The following is a 5,731-nucleotide window of genomic DNA, read 5'->3' as shown; positions in this document are numbered from 1 at the left end:
CATGCGCTCTACCACTGAGCTACATCCCCTCTGTCAGAGTCACTGTTTAACTGATGCAGCAACACAAACACAGACACAACATTTTATTCTACATTTTAGGAAAAAAAGGAAGTCAGCCTGTGATCTCAAAGGCTCTGTGATCTCAGGAGTTTCACTGTGATGTCAGCCCACACAACCTTAGACCACAGAGGCAAGTCAGGCTCCAGGAAGCTGAGGCTGCTCCGTTCTCAGTCCAGTCCAGAGTGAAGGTTTCCCTCTCAGAAGCTTTCCAATCCAGCCCAGATCCTCTCTGACTAGCAGGAGTCTTTGACCAGGAAATGAGAATTATATTGAACGTCTGCTCATCCTTAGAATGAAGTAAAAGTATTTGTGTTCCTAAAATAATCTCCAGATGCTAAGATCAATTATTAACATTGATTGACAGCTCTAAACTGACCCATCATCACTATACAGTTGCAAACTGAGGACTGGAATATTTAGAAATCCACAGATGCTCATAACAACTGGTAGTACAAGTACACAGTAGAGACGACTGTAGGAAGTAGCAGTAGTGAGCCTTGAAGAAAATGCAGTAAAGACAGGAAGCCCCATCACATTGTCAGTGTTTCAGTGACTGGCATTGAGAAGAGACTGAGACAAAGTCAGTTATGAATGGAGGGCTGAGTTGGAGCAGAGGGGTGCAGGATCCTGGGGGTGGACTGTCTTTAGGGGGCTGAGGTGTCTGATGGTCTTGGTGGACCCTCTGCATCTCAAGCTGAGACAACAGAGTCCTGTGTTCTTGAGTCATTGTGTATAGTCTCTGTTGTTGGAGGGCTCAGTGTGGTCCCTGATGGTCTAGTGGCTAGGATTCGGCGCTTTCACCGCCGTGGCCCGGGTTCGATTCCCGGTCAGGGAATGAGTTATTTAGAGGTTGAGGGAGAGGTGATCAGGTGGTCCACATGATGGTGGAGGTGATGAACTGTGAGTCCATCATGGCTCCACTCTCACCCTCATTGTAGTGTTCTTGGTTCACTCTGCCATGGCCCCATGTTGAAGGGTGACTGTCTCATTCAGGTTCAACCCTTTGTTAGACTCTATTAAGTCACTGACTCCTGCAAGGACAAACTCTGTAAAGTATATCCATGGTGAGGCCTCCCTCAGGAACTAGAACACCAAAGATGAACTGCACTTCATCCGTCAAGCTCAGTTGTGTTGGTGTTCTATGAAGTACTGCCTTCAGAAAGGCACCAAGGATGTCCTGTTGGTCCTCACTGTCCAGGTAGACAGGCTCAGGAAGAGGATCACACAACTAAAATACAGTAAAATTAAATAAATACATCCATCCATTGTCTTCCGCTTATTCCTACACATTAAGGGTCACGGGGGGGGGGGTGGAGCCTATCCCAGCGTCAACGGGCGAGAGGCAGGGTTCACCCTGGACAGGTCGCCAGTCCATCACAGGGCCAACATAGAGAGACGAACAACCATTCACACTCACATTCATACCTACGGTCAATTTAGAGTAGTCAAAGTACAAATACATATTTATTTTTAAGAATCAGTGTATTACAAGTACTTTCAGGAAAAAACTAACCAAAATGTTCTTAAAAAAACAAAACCAAAATGTTGTTAAAAAAAACAAAACAAAAATGTTCTTCAAGAAACAAAACAAAAATGTTCTTAGCAAAAACCTCTTCACCGTGTGTGTACCGCACATCTGTAAAGTGAGTGTGTGAGAGTGTGTGAGCGTAAGTGTGTAACAGTCAGTGAGCGTGACAAGAACTCCTGAAACGCTTCATCAAAGTGCTTTCAAATCTTGTTCAACTGCAACATCGTCCATTCAAACCTGACCTCATCGGTTTGGCATTGTGAAGTTTGTCACTTCAAATCTTCATTCAAGACAATTTCACCTTTAATGCATGGACTTTGGGGGACAGTTGAAGTCCATCCAGATCCAAGAGAAGTTTTTGAAACACTTCAGAAGTGTAGCACAGTCGTGGGGGACATGCAAGGTTGAGGGCACCCATCAGTCTCATTAGCAGTGCACAGACCTGGGCAGCATTCCTGCATGTAGGCAAAGTCAGAGTAGTCAAAAAAGTACATCCAACTCTGTAGCGCCACCTAAGTAGAATACCAATGTTTGAGATCCTGCTTGTTCAGCATGAATGTTCCAGCAGTGGTCACCTACCTGTGTACTTTCCAACAGTCACCAGTCGCTCTTGGTGCCACCCCTGCTTGCGCCAGTGTCTCCAACAGTGTCTCAGCAGCGCCCGTGATCTTAGCAGGACTGATGAGCCTGTGGTTCAGGAACAGGTCCTTTCTAATTGTGCAGATGAGGTTTCTGTTCCAAAGCCTGGATCGTATGTTTTCATGATCTCTTTCAAAATAGTCATCAGGTATTTCCTCCCCACGTGTGGTTGCTCTCACATGAATGCTTCATCACCAGTCATCAGTCCACTGTGTGTTCATGGCAGCATTGAGCAGCAGTCAGACAACAGTTCTTAGACGCTCCATGAGTTTGGCTGAAAGTTCCCGATCCATGAACCCGTCTTCATGATCCAGGTATGGTCCTGCACACCCTGAAGCTTCCTCTGGTGGAGATTCCAGCTGCCTGGCCTCCATCTCTGAATACACTCACTGGCCCTCAGCTTGTTCCATACAGTCAAAGAGAAGCAGAAATAACAACACCATTGAACAGAGGTCAAACAGCCAGAGCAGCTCAAAGGCAGGGTTGGGGTTCCTCACCCCTCCTCCCCTAAAACAGAAGGCACGTGGTCAATCCGGGTGTTTGAAAGCAAAGGTCATGGGCTAGAAGTTTTAGTGGTTTACTCAATCAAATATTTATTTGTTAATGATATGATCATACAGAGAGGCTCACCGGACTTTTCCTCAACAAAAAAAGGTTTCAAATGTTGAAAAGCACTCTAGTAATTTATCATCGCATCAGTTAAAGACAACAATACATAAAGAAATTGCTTACCGTTGCAATCGGCCATTTTCCAAAAAACAAAGACTTCTCTCCTGGTGAAAAGAAAAGAAGAGTCGTACGGTCCTCTGAGGTCCTGTTGTGTCTTTTGGTCAGAAGCAAACAAAGTGTGTGCCAAGTCGGCTGTGATGAATCTCCCAGTAAACCAGGGGTTGGGTTCCCCACACCTTCCTCCCCTCAAACAGAAGGCCAGACGTGTGACTTGGAACACCAAACAGGACCAATGGTCTGTTTGAGGCTTGAGGGAGGACATGTCTGTCTTCTTGCAGTAGTTACTTTCCCTGGTGAGTAGTTACTTTCAGAGTGGAGGAACTCAGGTACTATCTCAGTTACATTTTGGCAGAAGTAACTAGTAACTATAACTACCTACTTTTGCAAAGTCCCGTGCCAGACACTGAACATGAGACACTTGCGGTCTCTTGGTGTGACAATCAGCCGCTCTGTGACAGCAGTGGAGACACCAGCAGACAGGGCGGAACCAACTGGAGCAGAGGAAGAGGAAGTAGCCCCACAAGAGCCCTCCCTCCCTCTCAATCTTTCTCTCTCTCTCTCTCTTTTGTCTTTTCTTCTATTTATTTGCCTTCTGCTGTCTGTCCTTTCCTGCTCTCGTTTAAAAACCAACCACGACAGACGTCCGTTCCCATGATGAAAATTAATATAAAAGATAGATTTGTTTTCCTCTTAAGTTTAGAAGCATTTTCAGATTCATGAAAAGATCATCAATCAGTGCAGTATTTCAGACAGACTTCTGGTCCGTGAGGACGAGGAATCCAGCACAGATCCACAGAACTCCAACTGCCATCTTTGATGGTTCCTTCTCAGTCTGTAGGGTGGAGAGATCCTCCTGAGTCAATGAGCCCTTTTAGGATCCACCTCCATTTATGGATGGAATTTATACAGCATCCACTCACCAGTGGAGTCTGATATTCAACAATAAAGATTCCCAAGTCACCGTCCAACACTGGCTGGAGCAGCAGAGCTGGCAAAATGTCGTCTTTTCTGTCATTGTTTCAAAATGTCCTCACTAAGATGGTTATTAATTCCTCATTCTCAGCTGCTGCAGCCTTTAAAGAAAACCTTTGACTGGTGGCTCTAACAAAGATCAGATGTTGTCTCCTCTAGAACATCAAAATGATAATAATAAAGATAAGAATAAAGATAATTTGGTGAATTTCAGTCTCCTACAAATGTGTGTGAATGTGGTTGTTGTGGCCGAGTGGTGAAGGCGATGGACTTGAAATCCATTGGGGTCTCCCCGCGTAGGTTCGAGTCCTGCCAACAACGTTCAACTGTTGATGGTCCATATCAGACCTCTTCCCCTACTTTGTGCTCCAGTTGTCTCCTCATCAGGCACCACAGGATCCAGGAGTCAAAGCAAATCATTAGTGACTTTAAAAATGGCCATCAAACACAAAATAAAGCTTGAAATAAGTTTCAAATTTAATTTTATGTTGACATGTTTCATCCATTTCACCACCACACTGTCCTTCATCACAGCATTTAACATCAGGACTGCTCCCAGATCAGCTCCATGATCAGAGATCAAAGACTGAAGCAGGAGATCAATGCTCAGAACCCAGAGATCAAAGACTGAATTCAGAGATCAAACACAGAATTCAGAGATCAAACACAGAATTCAGAGATCAAAGAAATAACCTATGGAGGCTACCCCCCCCCAACAGTTTCCATTTCAGTCAAATCAATTTTATTTTTTTTAGTGCCAAATCACAACAAAAGTGATCTCATGACACTCTACAAGTAGAGCAGGTCCAGCACCTCAGTCCTTCCATCAGTTAACACCCAACAATTCTCCATCAGCAAGCACATCCTGCAACAGTAGTGACTAAAACCTTCTTTTTAACAGGCAGGAACGTAGAGCAGATCCAGGATCAGTGGGAACTGATGTCTGCTTTGACCCCCTGGTGAAAGAATATGTCCTGTCTTGTCTCCTGTCTTCCTCCAGAAAGGTGGCAACCTGATAGCAAACAAACCCATCCTCTGAACTAGGAGTCTCAGTTGAGGCTCCATCTGAAACCAAAGACTTTGGATGAATGACTATCAACCTCCATTCTTTGTTGGACTAAACATTCATTAGTTAGCAGTTAGCTAAGCTACCTGTGGTCAAACCTGCAGCTGATGGAACACAGTAAGAGCAGGCTAGCTAACATTCAGGTTTGATTTATGAATGGAAAGAACCAGAGACAAATAGAATGACATCATCAAGACAAAACCTGGTGTTACAAAGGTGAGGTGAACAATTTTAACAGTCAATCCCAAATTTAGGCCTGAAGTTAGAAAATAATATTAGCTAGTTAGCAATGTTAGCGTATTCTGCCCAAGTAGAAAACATGATTTGTTTATCTGGATGAAATAAAAATGGATGAAAACGTCCAGAACATCCCTCCCAAATCTGATGTCTTCAACTGAATGAACTCTAACATTTCTAGATTCATTCCCTCCAGTAAGGTCTCATTTCCAGCTCTGCTCTCCTCCACTACTGTTCAGTGTAGTATTTATTTTACTGACTACTTCATTGACAGGTGGTAAAACTGTCTGGTGTCTCCTGAACTTAACTGAGTGCTGCTCAGTAAAGTTGCCATGACTTGAGATTCTCTTCCTGCTGGGTCCATTTCAACATTCTTATCCTTCCTAGCATTGGAGATAAAGTAGCAGTCAGGGCTGTACTTGATTAGTACTGCATATAGTACACATCAGTCACTGCCATTACACAGTGGAATGGTAGTTGAAGTACTGTTTAGCAGCAAG

The 5,731-nt window shown here is 44.2% G+C and overlaps 2 non-coding genes across 2 annotated transcripts; both read left to right on the top strand.

The window, feature by feature from the left end:
• The first annotated feature begins 823 nt into the window (after positions 1-823).
• On the top strand, positions 824-895 carry trnae-uuc (transfer RNA glutamic acid (anticodon UUC)). The gene has a single exon. It is a non-coding gene; the product is annotated as a tRNA-Glu (tRNA).
• Positions 896-4,167: 3,272 nt separating this feature from the next.
• On the top strand, positions 4,168-4,249 carry trnas-uga (transfer RNA serine (anticodon UGA)). Its single transcript has one exon. It is a non-coding gene; the product is annotated as a tRNA-Ser (tRNA).
• The last annotated feature ends 1,482 nt before the right edge of the window (positions 4,250-5,731 follow it).

Source organism: Aulostomus chinensis, chromosome 1 (assembly GCF_037954235.1).
Source record: "Aulostomus chinensis isolate RoL2024-O1b breed Wild chromosome 1, RoL_Achi_v1.0, whole genome shotgun sequence".
NCBI classification, from domain to species: domain Eukaryota; kingdom Metazoa; phylum Chordata; class Actinopteri; order Syngnathiformes; family Aulostomidae; genus Aulostomus; species Aulostomus chinensis.
This window is presented reverse-complemented; position numbering and strand designations above follow the sequence as displayed.